We start from the raw sequence: 19,685 nt of genomic DNA, 5'->3' as shown, positions 1-19,685 counted from the left end.
TTATCTCTACCTCAGAGCTTCTGCTTCCTCATTCTTGCTTCCCTTTTCTTACGTTCATTATGTCCACTCTGAGCCCGCCAGCAACTGCCTGATTTACTCTCTTCTTCCCAGTTCAAATTCCCAAAAGAATCAAAGTGAGGAACTTGTTCTAGTTTGGATAAAGCTCTTTAAGCATCCTATAGGTTGGCGGAACTTGGGTCCATATCCAATCTCCTGTGGCTGGTAAAAAGTTGAACCATGTGATTTAAGCATGAAATGTGTCCTTAGAAGGAGACCATAGGAGAAGCCTGCAGTCCATTGGCTACTGACAGGTTTCATCTTGCATGCCAACTCCGTGGAAAAAATATTGGCCGCCTTAAAGACAGTGTTGAGAAGGATTCAGAGGCTGCATCGAAACACAATGGAATATGATGAGTGAGTGTTATCTGCCTCAGCCTGCACGCCCGTGACTCGCCATCCTAGTGTTACAGCATGTGGTCTGACGAGGGCAGACTAAGCGGAGGCATCGCTTTCCTCATTCTGAACTTCCTATTTCTCTTTATAAGGCCCAAGATTCCAGTTGCTTGCTTAGACAGCTGTATCACACTATGGCTTCACATTGAACCTCAGCCACAGAAAACCCTAAGCCTTTTTCATACCTGTTATTAAATCACATTTCTCCCATTCTGTATTGTGCAAAAAAAAGAAAGAAAAGGAAACAAACAGTTAAATTTTACGTATTCCCCTAATTAAGTTCACCTTGTTTAATTTAGCCTACCACTCCAGCCTACCGAAACCTTCTTACTGTGGTGTCTTTTCTTGGCCTATTTGACAAATTGCTCATACTGTATGTGCAGGCCTCTGTCCATGAAATGAAGGTTAAATGTTTAACTCCTTTACAAGATTGACACAAACATGAATTTAGATTGTTTGTTTCCATGGACCTACTTTGTACCACTTGCTCAATAATTTCAAGAAATTATTTTCGGCTAACAAGTCCTAGTGCATCTTTGTCCATTGTGTGCTCGGTGAGGATAACGAAAGACAGTTACACGAGTTCATGGAGTCGGCTCCTTTCATAGAATAATTGCTGTCATTCATTGAATATCATTCTAGGTTGTGAGTGATTTAATACATTATTTCTAACCCTTACAACTTTAAGAGGTAGGTTTTATTATCCCTTTTAGTGGGGTGAGGCAACGGAGACATAAAGGGTTTAATCACTTTCCAAGATGGCACAGCTAGTATACATGGTAGGGCTGAATCCCAGCCCCAACCTGCCTGACCCCAAATCCTGTGTCCCTTCACTGTGCCACACACCTTCTCCCTGTGCCACACAACTTCTCCCTGTGCACGCCCCTCTGAACAACAGCAACACCTGCCAGAAATGGCTGAAGACAGCGATTGGGGGCAGAGATGACTATAGTTACCCATGGATCACATTTTTTTAAAGCACCACCCACATCAGGTCTTTAAAAGTATGATCTAGCCATACTTAGGAATATTACACAATTGCTAAAAAGAATGATGCAGATCTACATTATTCATATAAAAGACATCTAAGATGTCCTGTTAAGTATGTCTATTCAAGATCCTATTTTTTTAACATTATATTAACATATGTAGGTAGGAGGTGGAGAATTATAGGAGACTTCCAGCTTTTTTTTTTCCTTCCTGTTTTATTGGCATACAGCACTGTATAAGTTTAAGATATGCAACATAATGGTATGACTTACATACATCATGAAATGATTCCCACAATAAATTTAGTGAACATCTATCATCTCATATAGATATAAAACAAAAGAAAAAGAAAAAAGTATTTTTTCCTTGCAATGAGAACTCAGGATTTACTCTGGCTTCTATTCTTAACATTTCTGTTTTGACTGAATTTTTACATCTATGTATTACCTTTGGAATTCAAAAAAATTAGGAAAACAAAATGTTAAAATCATCAGTTACCCTTCCCTTAAACTCCTGAATTACATGCATCTCTACGATGCATAAAGATCTGAGCCGCCTGTGTCTGTGGTGTCAACAATCAGAAACACAGTGTCTCAAATAATAAGACCTGAGGTAGGCTAGGACTCAGGTCGGTGAATTCAGTGGTTACCTGAATTATGACATCCTAGAGCATCTTTGTGCTCTGCCACCCACAGCATGAGACCTGGCTCCGTTCACATCATTACCTGGCTGCCACAGTTCTAGGCATCACAAGCTGCTATGATACTGTCTGGTAAAGAAGAGGCAACTATTTCTTCCTATGTGACTCTTTTTAGCAACAAGAAGAACCTATTCTAGAGATATCCACAGCAGACTTCTCACATCCTATTAGGACTGCACTCCATGACCCTGCTAATCCAATCATTGGTAAAAGGGACAAGGTTATCCAGTCTGGAATGGACAAATGATTTTCTCCTTGGCACTGGAGAGGCCAGCCCCCTTTCAAGGCACATGACTTGCCTACTCACTGAACAATATTGGGGTTCTATTAACAAGGAAAAAGAGGGGGAAAGGCTCATAGGTACCCAACCAATGGTGTCACAACTGTTCCCTAAATTAATTATGACACCATGCTCCTCATATGAGTGTTGTCACCCAGCCACATTCTATGTCCCTCCCTGCAGCTATGTATTCTCAGAAGTACATTGTTTCTGAGCCACATATACTAGGTTTAACGGCTATTTGCATTGTTACCATATTAGCTAAAGTGCTCCTGCTTTTGTTACTGTTACTATGCTGACAGGGATACTCATATGGGAAATATAACTGTAAAGATGATTGAAACATACTGATTAAAATCCACTAAAGATCCAAAGCCATGGTCCAGTTCATTTCAGAAACTGAGAATTCTGAAAGCAAGCAAGTAAATGATTTTTCGTGGTGGTAATACGTGGCTCAGTTTAGCAAGATATATCGTGTTTGACAAGAAGTATTAAGCTGAATAGACTTTAGAGGAGAAACTTAAAAACAGACAGATCAGTCTTGGATGTTTAAAGTTACAGGCTTCCACAATGCTAGGGTTCAATGAACTCTGTCACCCTTCTGAAAACTTGGACGAAGTTACCTCCCTACATTGTTCAGAATTTTGTCCATTTGGAAAGTCATCACAACAAAAGTTTCAAGCCCTGTGTTACAAACTTGAGGAATCTCTGACATGAAATCAATGATGTTTCTAGTAGACAGGTGGTTAAACATAGCTGACGGGGAGAGAGAGAGAAAGAGAAAGAAATTTCCCAGCCCCATCTAAGCTCTTCCTTTCATCTCCCAAGGCAATAGAAATAAAAACAAAACTAAACAAATGGGACCTAATCAAAGTTACAAGCTTTTGCACAGCAAAGGAGACCATAAACAAAACGAAAAGACAACCTACAGAATGGAAGAAAATATTTGCAAATGATGCAACCGACAAGGGCTTAATTTCCATAATATACAAACAGCTCATACAACTCAATAACAACAACAACAACAAAAAACCCAATCAAAAAATGGGCAGAAGACCTAAATAGACATTTCTCCAAAGAAGACATACAGATGGCCAACAAACACATGAAAAGATGCTCATCATCACTAATTATTAGAGAAATGCAAATCAAAACATGAATGAGGTATCACCTCACACCAGTCAGAATGGCCATCATTAAAAAGTCTACAAATAATAAATGCTAGAGAGGGTGTGGAGAAAAGGGAACCCTCTTACACTGTTGGTGGGAATGTAAGTTGGTACAGCCACTATGGAGAACAGTATGGAGGTTCCTCAGAAAACCAAAAATAGAATTACCATATGACCCAGCAAATCCTACTCCTGGGCATATATTCAGACAAAACAAAGATACACATACCCCTATATTCATAGCAGCACTATTCACAACAGCCAAGATACGGAAAAAACCTAAATGTCCATCAACAGAATGAATGGAAAAAGAAGATGTGGTATATATATATAATGGAATACTACTCGGCCATAAAAAACAACAAAATAATACCATTTGCAGCAACATGGGTGCCACTAGACATTATCATACTAAGCGAAATAAGTCAGAAAGAGAAAGACAAATACCATATGATATCACTTATATGTGGAATCTAAAATATGACACAAATGGCGACTTCCCTGGCAGTCCAGTGTTTAAGACTCTGCACTTCCACTGCCGGGGGCATGGGTTCGATCCCTGGTTGGGGAACTAAGATCCCGCATGCCGTGCGGCATGGCCAGGGGAAAAAAAAGTAAAATATGATACAAATGAACATATCCACAAAACAGAAAGAGAATCACGGACATGGAGAACAGCCTAGTGGTTGCCAAGTGGGAGGGGTTTAGGGGAGGGGTGGAGAGGGAGCTTGGGGTTAGCAGATGTAAGCTTTTATATACAGAATGGACACACAACAAGGTCCTACTGTATAGCACAGAGAACTATATTCAACATCCTATGATAAACCATAATGGAAAAAATATTCTAAAAAAGGACTTATATATATGTATAACTGAATCACTTTGCTGTACAGCAGAAATTAACACAACATTGTAAACTAACTATACTTCAATTTAAAAATATATTGATGAAAAAAAACAAAGCTGGACCCCGTATTCACAATTATCTTAATTTCTTCCCCTACCCATCATCAGTCCCTGCCCCCTAAAATGCCCTTGGCTTTCACCTGCCCCTGCCTTTGTTTGCCCCTCCTGAGCCACTCTCCACTGCTCTCCACCCTGCTCTGTACCCCCAGAACCTGGAGGGATGCATCAATGGGCTTCTTGTCCTCCAACTTCCAATTGAGTTTGGCACTGGCAAGAGATCAATGGGAAGGAGTAGAGAGAACTTGGTAAGGTTGGGGTATTTATTCTCCAAGTTCCCTCCCCGTAGGGTGCCAAGGGGCCGGCTGCATCCAAAGTTCTCAGCTCAAGTGTGCAGCCCTCTCTACAGTCCTATCTCCCCGATTCCAGTAGCCCACCCTGTCACCTGCCTAGAGGTCTAGGAGTGGCAGTACAGTCCCACTGTTACTAATCTGGGGTCTTGCACTATGCCTTGTGGTTTCCCTATACTCTGCCCACACCTTTGTAAATAGTTTATGAAACTCTGCTTGAGCTATCCTAATCTGAGGGTGCTATCTGTTTCCTGCTGATACCCCTCTCTAATTTGATCTTATATGGGCTGAATGTTTTTGCTTACTGATACTTCTGTGTTCCTGCCTCCTAAATCACTGCTCTGCACAGAGACAGCAATCTCAGCCTCGGAAGTTGCATAGAACTGGTCTCATATCCCACTCTGCCTTCTATAGCTAGAAGACCCCGGGCCAGTCACTTTACCTCTCTGAGCATCAGTTTCTTCATCTGAAACTTGGCAATAATAGTGGTATCCACTCATAGAGATCCCGTGTGGATCAAACAACACAGTAGGGAGCGATGGGGAGTGTGACGAACTCATGCCTCAACTGAAAGGAAGTGGCAGCTCCCCAGATGTGAGTGATGGCTGTCATAAGGAAAGGCCAGCTCACAGTTATCAGTTCTTCTGATACTTTAAGGAGCCAAAAATCCAAATTTCTCTATGAAATCTCTTCTTTACTAAAATATCAGTGCCATGAGGACAATAATGACTATTTTATTCATTACCGTATCCCCAGTGACTAGAATAGTGTCAGGCACACAGAAGTGATCAAAAAACCTTTGTTGAATAATTATTCCAATTTTTAAACATTAGCAACTAGTAAAGACAAAACAAAACCAGGGCCATGCAAGTAATACACGACAATGGGAGTGAACATCCCCTTAAATTTTGCTTAAATATCCTAAGCACCTCACTCACCTCACTCCAGTCCCAGCCCTAAAACAAAACACTCCTATTAATTGCTACTTTAGACTTCTGCTCTAGAAATAACCACAATTGAAAGGTTCCAGTAAATGACGGATCTTTTTTGAGCCCCCTCCTAATTAAAGCCATATTTTCAAGAAGTGGGGTACAGCCATCATTTTCAGCATTGCCACTGTGCAGCCCCTAGTTCAGCTCACCTGCAACCAGGCCCTTAATGAACATGCTCAGGGCTGAGAGAAAAGTGATGCAGCAACTTGTTTTAGCCCAGAAAGCTTGTGGATCCTCCTCTCCCTCTGCCACAGACCGAGGATACGAACCCAGTGAGCTGCAGATTTATTACCTAGTTTATAAATGCCAAGGAGACGGCGCTCCAGCAAAAGAATGGCTTGGTGGACACACTGCGGTTAAATAATGTATGAAAATCACTTCTATTTTAATGGCACTTTGCGGTGATATTAATATTGATAAAAAATGTTAGCACGCGTTAGATGGTGTTATATTCAGTGAAAGATGAGTTTTGGCAGGCTCCAGGCCACTTCTAGTCTAGCCACTTCTAGAGGTGTGAGAAACAGCAATTCCCAGCTAATGGGTATTAGCACCTGTATGAGATAGGCTGGTTGGGTCAAATAAGACCAACACTTGACCTTGGCAAGTATCTTGTGGTGGCCACTGTAGTAGGTTAACTGACCCAACAGTCCTAACCAAATTGCTCTCATCTAGTCAACTTCTCCTCTAGAGGTAAGGTTTTTCCCCAGCCTCTTCTGCAGTTGGCAGTGATCACATAAAATACAATAATTCATGAGGGGAATTCTGCTGAGTGAAAAAGGAAGTTCTGAGAAGAAAATGTGCTTTCCTGATAAAAGGGGCAGAAGTGATCAGTCAGAACCACCCGTTTCACTCTCTTCCTGCCCTGAATTGGGATGTGATGTCTAGATCAGTCGCAGCCATTTTAAAACCAAGAGGCATGGGAGAAGAGGACGGCAGTGACAGCAGTCTTAATGTGTCTGAGCCTCCAAACCAATATCAATAGCTGCCCAAATGCAGAATGAATGAAGGCCTATCTGTATAAGGCTCTGTAAGCTGAATGTTTTGCTCAGTACAAGTGAGTGCATTCTGATACGTATCTCAACCTCTCTGTGCCTCTGTGGTGTCATCTGTATGATGAGAATAACAGAAATGGTAACTTTAATGAAAATCTGTTCAACGTCTTAAAATAGAACTTGGTACATAGTAAATCCTTAACACTAGCGTCATTACATATTAATGAATAAGAAGCTACTAGGCTTTTATTTTTTGAACACTCCTAAGGTCATCACAAATAATGCCTGAATCAACGTAAGCAAAAGGCTAAAAGGAAATAAAGACAGATATGTGCGGGTGGGGGGAGCAGCAGATTTGGATTCAGGACATCCAAGTCCTAAATGTCCAACAATACGGGAAGATCATGCAAACAAATGCACATCCACTCCATGAACTACATATGCAGCCGTTTAAAATGCATGAAAAAGATCATATAAGGACATGAGGGTATGCCTATGACAAAAACAGGAAAACAAACACAAACTAATGACATTTAAATGATGACCCCAATTGTGTTTTTAAAAAGTGAAAATGAAAAGGTATAAGCCGAAATAGTCATCTATAATCTTATGGGTAGTTTTTCTGCTGTATGATTTTCTGAATTTTCCCAATTCCCAGTGAAAAAATACTTTACTGTACAATAAAATTTTTTGATAGTTTAAATTTTTTTCTCTTTTACACTTTTCTGCATTTTCAGAATTCTTTTGCAGTAAACTCATATTACTCATATAATAAAAATATGTTAGTTTTTTTAAACAAGAAAACACACTTGTTGCCCAGAGGCAGGTGGAATCTGACCAGTCTTAGCCGTATGGCAAGACCCAGGGCAAAAATATATTATGGTTTCTTAAAAGCTACCAACAATGTAATTTTAATATATTTTAAAGTATAACTGTGCCCCAGAGGGCAGAATTGATCATGTATAAGGGCTCACTCCTGCTTACCAAAGACATAGGCAGGGGAATTAGGGTGGACCTCAATGTATACTACTCTGTTTTCAGTCACATTAGAGAAACTGAGGCAGGGGATTTTTTTTCTTTCTTACCTTCCTTCTAAGTTTATGTGTATTCCTATGAATTTTTTTAGAATAAAAATTATCTTTTTATTTGAGATTTTGGATTTGTGTCCCTGTTTCAGCAGTTTCTAGCTACATGACACAGGAGATAGACAAGATGTGTAACCTTTGAAAACTCTATTTCCCATCTCTAAAATTATGGTTATAATATCTACTTCACTGGGGAAAGCTACAGTCAACAAATAAAAGAATGTGTGTTAAAGTGCCTTATAAACTGTAAAGCCCAGTACAAACTTTAGTGAAAAGAACATAGGCTCTGATTAGGCAGCCTTGATTAACATCCTGGCTGTGAAACTTAATAGTGTGTGAAATTTAGGCAAGGTACATAACCTTCCTGAGCTTCAGTTTTCTCATCTAGAAAATGGAGATGATATCTTTCTTCATATAAGACACCTGGAGCACTGCAAACACCTACTATAGGAAAGTTGTAATCATACTGTTGCCTTTCCCAGGAAAAATTGAAATTAGCTCTTCTACTTGGAAGGGCCGCCCTAGGAGGTAGGAGCAGGACTTCCTTCAAAAACAGTTCCTCAAAGCACTTTAATGCCAAGAAGAACAAAGAGTAATGGGGCAAGATGCCTGGCTCCCCACCCCTACCCCCAGAGCATTCTTCAAGCCTCTGTGCCAACCAGACATCCAAGCTCTGAAATATTATCAGAGAAGAGGGCAAGAGAACCTAGATGTGAAAAAACATGAAAAAGGAACTGTGAAGGTTAACGTTATGTGTCAATTTGACTGGGTCACAAGGTGCCCAGATACTGGATCTAACATTGCTCTGGGTGTGTCTGTGAGGGTGTTTTCACATGAGATTAACATTGGAATTGACGGACTGAGTAAAGCAGATTGCCCTCCCCAGTGTGGGTGGGCCTCATCCAATCAGTTGATGGCCTGCATAGACAAAAAGGCTGACCTCCTGGGAGTAAGACAGAACTCCTCCTGTCTGATTGCTGATCTGGGACATTTTTTCCCTCTGCTTTTGAACTCGAACTGAAACATCAGCTCTTTCTAGTCCTTGAGCCTGCGGGCCTTTGGACTGGAACTACACCTTGGTTTTCCTAGTTCTCAGGCCTTCAGACTCAGACTGGAAGGACACGATTGGCTCTCCTGGGTCTCCAGCTTGCTGACTCACCCTGCAGATCATGAGATTTGCCAAGTGGTACTCCGTAATCACCTGAGCCAATTCCCTATAATAAATCTCTATGTGTATATAATCCTACTGGTTCTGTTTCTCTGCAGAACCCTAATACAGGAATCTTCACCTTAACTAACACAGGGGTTTGACAGCTGGGAGGACTTAAGAAACCACTGTGTCCCTAAGTCACTGAGTCTCAGCAGCCTTGTCATGTGGATAGACAGCGACTATTGAGTGTGTATCCAGCTACCCACCGTGTCCCATCAATGTGAGCTGATAAATCATGACCTTCCCCTGTAATCTGAGGATGGCAAGTCAATACTTCCATTATTATTATTATTACTCCCAAGGCACCTCTCCAAGAGCATCTGACCTGTTCTCTCTGAAGCACAGAGCCGAAAGGATGATGAATCTGCCTCTGAGATCCCACCAATCACAGCAGGAAGGGAGGGGATGAGAAGGAAAGAAGAAATGTAAGCGAGGATACAGGGGGGAAAAAGAGAGTCTGAAAAAGCCTAAAACCATTGCTTAAAGTGTTGTCCTAGAACTTCCTTGATAGAATCCCTTAGGGGTGATGGTTGAAATGGCAGACCTCAGGAGATGCTGAGTCTGTAGGTCAGGGGCATGACTTAGGAATCTGCCTTAATTAACAACCTCTTCAGGTGATTTTATGCACTTGAAGTTTGCACTTTAAAAACTTAGATCTACTGTTCACTGCAGGGAATGATCATTGGTAAGGATCTAGAGGTTTGTGGTCCTGCCCTTCATCTCTCAGAGATCAGTTTTACAGAATACCTACCCTCATACTCGTAGGAGTGGCCAGCATCTTTCATATCAATACCAGCTGTGTTTCAGTTTGGTGGAGTGGGGATGTCCCTTGATTAATACCCACAGTTCAGCCCAAGGGCTTGTTAAAACAGAAATTACTGGGTCCTATTCCCAGAGTTCCTTATTCAGTAGGATAAGGGTGAAGCCTGAACTTACACTTCTAATAAGTTCCCAGGTGATACTGATGTGGCTCGTCCAGGAAACTCACTTGAAAACCACTGGTTTACACGATGGATGGATTCTTGGAAAGTAGCACATATATGGTGAGAGTTCTTTTTCTTCTTATTTGGGCAGAAAAGCCTAAGTAAGGGAGAGAGAAAAATCGCCTGCTACCTCACCACCCACTACCCACTGGACTCCATACACAGACACACATACATACTTCCCTCTTGAAAAAAAAATCACACTGTATATTTCCCTATGCCCACCTCCTTCACTGAACACGTCAGGAACCTCCATCCACTCTTCCATGACACACCTGTGCAACATAACTTCTACCAAATGCACAGCACTAGCACTTGTCTAGATTCATCACAACTGTATGTGAAATCTTCTTCAATAACTTCACTGTTTTACATGTATGTGGAATCTAGAAGAATGGTACAGATGACGTTATTTGCAAAGCAGAAATAAAGACACAGATGTAGAGAACAAATGTATGGATACCAAGGGGGAAAGGGGTGGGGTGGGAGAAATTGGGAGATTGGGATTGACACATATACAGTATTGATACTATGTATAAAATAGACAACTGAGGGGAACATACTGTATAGCACAGGGAACTCTACTCGATGCTCTGTGGTGACCCAAATGGGAGGGAAATCCAAAGGGGAGGGGATATATGTATATGTATGGCTGATTCATTTTGCTGTGCAGAAGCTAATGTAAAATTGTAAAGCAACTATACTCCAATAAAAATTGATTAAAAAAATAATAACTTTATTGTTTTAATTAATCATGCTCAGTGTAAGAATCAAACACTAGAAGAAAATACAAAGAAAGAAAAACACATGTTAATTCCCACCACTAAAGAAATAATCCCTGTTGATAAATTGATGTACATTTTTCAATGCACATATTCCTTTATGCATTTATAATTTTACATAAATTGAATCATATAATCCACGCAATTTTGTAATCTACTTTTTCCACTTATGTAAAATGTTTTGATAAAGCAAATACAATCTCAAAAATCCTTGGAAAATGTATTACTTAATGGAATCACCTCTTACTTAATAAAAGTTCTCTTAGGAAATGAAATATTATCTTATATAGTGAATTTTCACCTACTCCTCATAGATCTACTGTGTTATTTTTTTAAGTGTGTGTGTGTGTGTGTGTGTGCGTGAGAGAGAGAATTCCATATTTCATTTACCAGGTTTGCTTTAGGAAGAGTTCACCTGCATTAAGGATTAGCCTTTTGCAGTAAACCACGAGTCTGTGCTCTAAGCCCATGTTCACAACACAGATGGTCTGAAATCCAGAGCATTTGGAGCTTCTGGAGTAAATTCTGGAATTTCTCCAGCATCTAGGACTAAAGACACTGATCTCTGGTCTCAGTTGAGTTTCACCAGTGTTCCGGTTCTAGAATGAGTCACTGGCTAAAGGTCTAGTAAGCAAATGACAGAAATGGGCAGACTGAGAGGGGGTGGGAGAGGCCCTTAATACCATCAGTACAGCCCAGAGAGCACACGCATGTCCAACACCCACGCCGGGGGCCTTCAGAAGAACCAAGCACCCTTTTGTACCGTATAACATCATTACACTTTTTTATTTGACATCCTTTGGTTAATTTGTCCTCAATTTCTAGATAAGGCCTGATGTGAGATTCATTGAGATCACGCACAAGACGCACTGAGCCCAGTGCCCAGCATGTAGTGGGCACTTGATACACATCAGTGTCACTGAGAAGGCACAGTGAGAAGGCATGTGCTGTGGGCCTCCCACTTTGTGCCTGCCTCCCCTCCCTGGCCCAGACCACACCTGCATTCTGTACACATAAGGAGATGGACATTTCAGGACACCAAGACCCTCAAAGATGAATTTCCAATAGATGGGAATGCCTGGCTCCCCATCAAATCTAAAGCCTAATAAAGCCCAGATATTACTTAGGCAGCCCTCAGACCTCAGCCCTCTGCCTAAAGGTGGAAATCATCATTATTGTAGAAAGCGTGACCCTCAGAGCAGACCAAGCTGACAGTGACACAGGAGGACAACAGAGGGCTTGACCTACAGCACACAGCTGACCATACTGGCAAAGGGAGCAGGCCTTCAAAACCCTCATATCCCTTTTCCCTGGGAGAAACTGGGAACCACAGTAAGGTCTAATCACAACCTCCTTTTGCCTAGTTTGGAATACAAAGACACTATATAGCCCTAATGTACTTACAGAAGGCAAGGAAGTAGAGATTCAAATAAATGGAGAGGGGGACCACAAGAGGGATGTATCCATGTATCTCATCCTAAAGAGGGACCAGCCAGTTAGCTCAGCAATCCATGCTGAAGAGTACTTGTCACATTCTGTTAATTCTGTCTGATTCCATGTAGAAGGGGAAAAAATCATTGCATGGCAGCGCCAGGCGTCCCAAGCTTCACTAAAGTGATTTTTCCCAAGAGTCTCCTATAACAGCATGGAAAGCACTTAGTACCGCACCTGGAACGTTGTAAGTAATCAATAAAGGTAAACTAGTAAAAGCAGCAGCAGCAGCAAAACTGACTTGCCTAGAGCATCCATTTAGCTAGTTAAAACGCTGCTCGGCTAGAATCCGAGTCTTCTCACAATGAAATGAGCGCTCCTCCTGTGAACCCATCCTCCCTATTGCTTCAGAGCCTGAGACTTGGCCCTTCTGTCTCCAGTCTTCCAGGTTCTTCAGCCGACCTCGGATCTGTTCTCTCCAATGTCCCTCGAGTCCAGGATGATAGAGATATCCCAGCTGAAGAACTAAACTTCACAGGTCTGACACTGACACAACCCATGGAATTCAGTTCTCAGAGCTGGGGATACACATAGGCTTTCCAGAGTCGGCACAAAGCACCCCTCCTCACGGCCCAGGCCCGTCCCAGCCCTGTAAGATACAAGAGAGAAAAGCCAGGTGAATCCAGAGCCGCTGCTTCCCACGACCAGGTCTAGTTCTGGCACTCCTGAGTCCTAAGCACCTGGAGGCTGTGCTTCGCAGACACGCGCATCATTAAACATCATTAAACGTTGTAGCTGGGCTTTCCTGCCTTCCCTTACACACGCTCTCCCCCTGCCTGGAAAACTCTTCCCTCTCTCTCTCTACCAATTCATCCTCAGGTTCTCACCTTCAATGTCACTTCCTCAGAGAGGCCATCCACGGCAGAAACTGCTAATTGTTCACCCTACATCTGTTCTCCCCTCCTTCTTTGGTAATAGGATCTCCAAGGTTATAACAGAGCCCCTAAGGGCACATGGACACCTGGCATATGACTTCCTTTCTCAGCCTCATGTGACTGAGCATTGGATGTGAGCAGAAATGATGAGCATTCCAGCGCCCCCTTCTCCATCTCAGTGCCGGCCTGTAGACTTGATGGAGAGTCGCCGTGGACCATGCAGATGAGGGCAGCCCCCCCAGGGGAAAGACAGAGCAACACGCCTGAAGATCCCTGCAACTGTGGGCTTCCATATGAGCCCCGCACTGCTTACACCTGCAGTACTGTATAAGCGAGAATTCAACATCTACCTTGTTCAAGCCACTGCTATTTGAGGATCTCTGTTGGAGCACTGGAATGTTACAGCTTTCCTAGTATCAATATCTATTCCCTAACCCCCATTAACTTCCTGCTAGTCTCTGTCATAAGATTTGGTTCTTTCCCTTCATAGCACTTACCATAATTGGTAACTACAAAATTTTGTGGGCTTCCCTGGTGGCACAGTGGTTGAGAGTCCGCCTGCCGATACAAGGGACACAGGTTCGTGCCCCGGTCCGGGAAGATCCCACATGCCACGGAGCGGCTGGGCCCGTGAGCCATGGCCGCTGAGCGTGCGCGTCCGGAGCCTGTGCTCCGCAACGGGAGAGGCCACGACAGTGAGAGGCTCGCGTACCGCAAAAAAAAAAACAAAACAACTTTTGTATAGTTATTTGATTCATACTTATCTCCCAAACGAGATTATGTTTTCCACAAGGGCAGAGCTCATGCTAGGGCTTTTTAAAGTATATATAATAGTTTTATTGAGATATAATTCACATATCATACTATTCTCCTATTTAAAGTGTACAACTTGTTGGTTTTTAGTATATTCACTGAGTTATGTAACCATCAACATAACCAGTTTTAAAACATTTTCTTCAAACAATCCAAATGGATTGTTTCCACTTTTTGCCTATTATAAACAATGCTTCTGTGAACACCTGTGTACAAGCATATGTGTAGATATACATTTCCATTTCTCCTGGGTACATCCCTAGGAGTAGAATTGCTGGTCATATGGTAACTCTATTCCAGACTGTTTTCCAGTGGGGCGGCACCATTTTCAAAGGCTACGAGCAGTGTATAAGGACTTCAGTTTCTCCACACCCTCTGCCAAGACTTGTTATTATCTTTCTCTTGATTATAGCCATCCTGCTGGGTGTAAAGTGGTATCTCATTGTGGTTTTGACTTGCATTTTCCTGATGACTAATGATGCGGAGGCTCTTTTCATGTGTTTACTGGCCACCTGCACGTCTTTGGAGAAATGTCTTTTCATAACCTTTGCCAAGCTCTTAATTGGGCTGTTTTTATTATTGAGTTGTAAGAGTTCTTTACATGTTCTGGATACAAGTCCCATGTATATGATTTGTAAATATTTTCTCCCATTCTATGGGCTTTTAACTTTTTTGAGGAGTGAGTGTGAGTGTGTGTGTGTGTGTGTGTTCTCCACAACATTATTTCCAACTTCTAGCATAATGTCTGGATCACATAGGCACTGCAGTGATTTGGGAGAAAGGAAAGAAAGGGAGGAAGAAAGGGAGGGAGGAAAGGAGGGAAGGAGGGAAGGAGGGAGGAACTTTTAGAGACCATGTGGTTTAATTTCCCTATTCTATAGATGGAGAAACTGAAGGCCTCAAGACATTAAGATACTGCATGATGAGATAGTAAGAACAAGGAGCTAGAAGTTAAAACTGGGTTCTAGTCTCCAACCTGCTTGTCTCCAACCAGCTGTGAGAACCAGGCAGGTCACATAACCTCTCTGCACTTCAGAGAACTCCTGGAAGAACTCCTTCAGCTACTGGAAGGAACAAAGTGAACGAACACATAAGAAAGCACTGCTTGAACATGAGTTATAACTGAGGCCCAAGATCAAATAGCTCAATCAGTCAAGTCAGAAAAAGGTGGCAGGTGGCCCGATTTCTGGTCCAGGGTGCATGCTTGGGCATTATAATGCATTTTTCAGGTTGTTGCTGATTTCCATCATCAATCAGGACACCTTCTGGTTCAACACAGGGAAGTATCCCGAATCACACAAATTCTGAGTCTTCTTCCTACCCGCAGAGAGTCTCAGACAAGAAGTCATGATCTACTAAGCGTAGCCCCCGAGCAGGGATTGTGTCTCATTCACTACGGAATCCTCAGCACCTGACACTGTGCCTGGCACATGGCAGACGCACAGAAGTATTGTTTAGTGAATGAGCGAATGAATGAACAAATGAGCACATGTAGTATGAACCTCTATCCCACAACCTTAATGAAGCAGATGGGAATAAATTTACGGGGTAGAAGGATTCTGAGGTAGCATCTGGGCATAGCTAGAGGCTGTAAAGCGTAACAATTAGAGAGCAGGCTCTAGAGTTTGGTGGCCAGGGTTGTAATCCCAGCTCTGCCACTGGCCAGCCTGGAGACCCTGGGCACATTACTGACCACTCTGAGACTGTCTTCTCATCGGACTAGAAGGATAATAATAGACCCACCTCACTGAGTTGTTGTGGGGAGTAAAGAAGATGATGTGCACAGAACACAGTGTCTGGCATGCAGTAAACACTCAAGAAATGTTAGCTTTATATCAGAATCAGGAATGAATGATGTGATAGATTAACGAAGTCTGCCACGACTGCAGAAAGGGAAAGAGGCAACGACGTATTTTCATCTCTACTTAAATGTACATCTGTTTATATATCACCGTGCTACCCCCATGCCTTCCACTCCTTCTGTTCCATGCCAGGCTTCATGCTCCGTTCATCCATGGCCCTAAGCCAAGGCTCCAGGCATTTTTCATTCTGGTTGGATCCACACAATTTGGTGATTACTATATAAACGTCTTGTATTGCTCAGGCTGCAGCATCAATTCCGCTTACTGAAAATGATTCACTTGGCGCTCACTGCCCCCCGGGTGGCATGGAAAGGCTTCTCCATCATCCTCAACTCAACAGAGCTTGTCACACTTAGGATTCAACATCACGTACAGAGCAAATACCCGCACTTGAGGGGCTCCACTGTTTCCTCGCTTCCCCCTTTTTTTATGAAGGAAAACCAAGACATGGAAGGGGAAAAGGGATACCCTTACCGCAAAGAGCTCCAGCTTAGATGACCCTGAGATACAAGAGCCAGCAACACAGAAATCTAGTGGGAAGGGGAGAGCCACATGACGTAAAAACCACCAACCACCAACCGCTTGCCAGACCTACGCAAGGCTTTATATGCAAGTCTCACTTTGCTTTCACAAAGTGGTGGTAGGAAGTAGATACGGTTGCCTTCTTCACTGAACAACAAAAAAAAAAACACTGAGGAAGAAGAGGAAGGGGGGAAGAGAAAGGGAAAGAGGGTAAAAGCTAAGCAGTTAAAACACCCTAGCACACACAACTAACAATTGTAACCATTCTGCCCCACTGCCTGCCTCTTGAAGAAAGAACAACAACAACAAAAAAAGTTCCTTCCCTAAAGAAATTTAAAGACTAGGTAAGGTAGCGATGCATACAGATGAAAGATAAGTAACTGTAGAAGGCAATATATAATATATGCTAAGATAGGCTCAAAGAGATACTGTACAACACGGGGAATATAGTCAATATTTCATAATAACTGTAAATGGAAAGTAAACTTTAAAAATTGTATAAAAATAACATTTTTCAATTAAAATTAAATATATACATATTAAATTAAATATATATACATGCTAAGCCTAGCGTCAACAAGAGGGGCCTGCAGTTGATAGAAGGAAGACCTCACTCTAGGAATGGTCCCCGGGAAGGCGTGCTCTGCCCACGGTCGATCTCGTCTCCATAAATGGAACCCAGTGCCTGGGCTAAACCTTGGCTTACCTGACTCCTCTTTCTTTCGCACCCTCCCTTCCATCCCTCTGCAAGGCCTGTGAGCCCTCCCTTCACAGTACAATGGAACTTAACCCCTCTCTCTCACCCAAGCCGCCATTCACCTCCAACGGAGACCCCAGCAATAGCCTCCTTGCTGGTCCCCTGATTCTACTCCTGCCTCTACTGTCCACCCTCCAAACAGCAGCCAGGCAAATCAGGTCAGTGACTCCCCTGCATAAAGCTTGCCAGCTTGCTCAGAGCAACATCCAAACCCCTAGCACGGCATATAAGGCCTGTGTGACCTGGCCCCTGTCCCGTCTCCAGCCTCATCTCCCACCATCCTTCCCTCACTCATCCACTCCTGCCCAAGTGGCCTCCTTGCCGTTCCAATTCCTCCACACTGCTGCCTCTTCCTGGGATGCTCTTCCCCCTTACTTCTTCCAGAGTCTTCTCAAGTGTCACCTCATCCAAGTTACCTGACCCCCTACCTCAAAGAGCCACAGACGTGCCCATACTCACCCCCATGCACACTATCTCTATGCCTACTTTTTTCTTCTTTACAGGATTTCTCACTCTTTGACAGTTATGGCTACTTATTTATTTACTGCCTGCCCCACAAGAATGAAAATTCCATGGGGGTAGGCACCTTGACAAGAATAATGCCTGGCATAGAGCAAGTCAGTTCTCTACCTTTTTTTCATTATCATCCCCCAAAAGAGCCTTTTTAGAAAGATTTTTTCCTAATCACCCCCGCTAGGAAATTTTAATACCATAGACATACTATAGATCAGTTCATGTACTATATGTATATCTGTGCTTTATACATAAAAAGAATGAAATTTTTCACCTCCTGCAAGCCAATTTTTGTGCCTTTGGGGGTGACAGTTCCCCTGTTGGGAATGCGGAGAATAGGTGCTTGATAAATATTTGTAGAATAGATAAAACTCCTGAGGTGGACAGCAGGCTGAAAGACAGACATTATTCAAGGCATTAAGTTCGGGTGGGGAAATTCCCAGCGACCTTGCCACCCAAGCCTCCAGTCTGCAGCGTGAGTACATCCTGTCAAGCTGTGTCTGGTGACTATGCGGTATATGTCTAATTCAGTTTTCAGCTTTTTTTTTTTTTTAACCCTAATCTTATTTTGCATCCCAACTCCCACTGCTATTTTAGATGCTTAAATTCACTTTTCCTTCACCCTCATCCCCAGGCACACTTTAAAACCCAGATAAGCCCCCCACCCCGACCCCATTCATGCATAATACATTCTTCATCCACAAACCTTCATGGCTTTCTATGTGAGCCAGACTCTGGTGATGAAAAGATGATTATGATCCAATTCCTGCCCTCTGGAAGTTGTAGGCATGTGAGGGTAGACAGGATGTTTAGTACAACATACCAAGTGCCCCAGTAGGAGAAGGGACAGAGTGCTTTTAAAGGACAGTGGAATCTCTCCGTCCACATCCAGCCATCCATTCATCCATCACTCATTTACAGAGCACCTGCTATGTGTCAGGCTCTGGAGCACGATGCTGGAGACAGCAGGGAAGAAGATGAACACGGCTGCTGCCCTGATGCTCCTGGAGGTGACCAAATAGCAGGAAAGACTGAGGTCTCATTGACAATCATACAAAACAAGTGAGCTCAAATGTGAGAAGCACTGCCAATGGAAAAGTACACGATCCTACCAAGCACCTGGTAGTTAGGAAAAAGTGACATTTAAGGAGAAATCCTGAAGGAAAAATAGGCTGTGGTCAGGAGTCCAGGCAGAGGGAACAGAATGTTCAAACACTCTGAGATAGGACATGAGCAGGCACACAAGTGGGGACCGAGATGGACGCCTCTCCTGGGGATGGTACTGAGACCAGCCATGGCACAGAAGTGAAGGAGGCCCAGGCAGCCAAGGGGCAGTTCGCATCACCCTTGCTTAGGAATCAGGGGAAAACAGAAGAAACAAGGAAGTGATGTGATCCTGCCTGCATTTTTAAAATATTCTGGCCGGATGTGATGAACAGTTGTGGGGAGGGCATGAAATAGTCCCGCATATCCATCATGCAGTTTAACACTTGATCCTGTGGGGTCTTGTATCCATCAGTGCATGCCTTGTGAGATGGAAATTCTCAAAGACAGGTGTGATATTTTCAACCTCTTTGCCCTCCCTCCCCATAACAGGGGTACATTACACATGGTAGACGATTAGAAAACATTTCTCAAGTAATTGTTCTGCGATAACAAATTCTATGTCTTTCTTATAATGAACACCTCGTTCCCTCTGCCCTCTGAAAGATTCCCTCCTGTTCCCAGTTGCTCTCCCACCCTCCACCCAACTGTCATGTTCTCGTTCTGAAGACCACCACACCTTTCAGATAACCTCCTCACAAGCTCTCTGAACAGTCACTGCATCACCTGGACAGAGGATATCAGGGACCCCACCTGTACGGGGTCACCCAGACCCTCCAACCTCTGGTTCTTCAGAGTCTGCATCCCCAGTGAGGCAGGAGTTTGCTCCTGCACTGCTGAAGCAGCCAGGTCACAGTGA

The sequence above is a fragment of the Stenella coeruleoalba genome (genome assembly GCF_951394435.1).
Source record: "Stenella coeruleoalba genome assembly, chromosome: 3".
Classification (NCBI taxonomy): domain Eukaryota; kingdom Metazoa; phylum Chordata; class Mammalia; order Artiodactyla; family Delphinidae; genus Stenella; species Stenella coeruleoalba.
Note: the sequence above shows the minus strand (reverse complement) of the source record.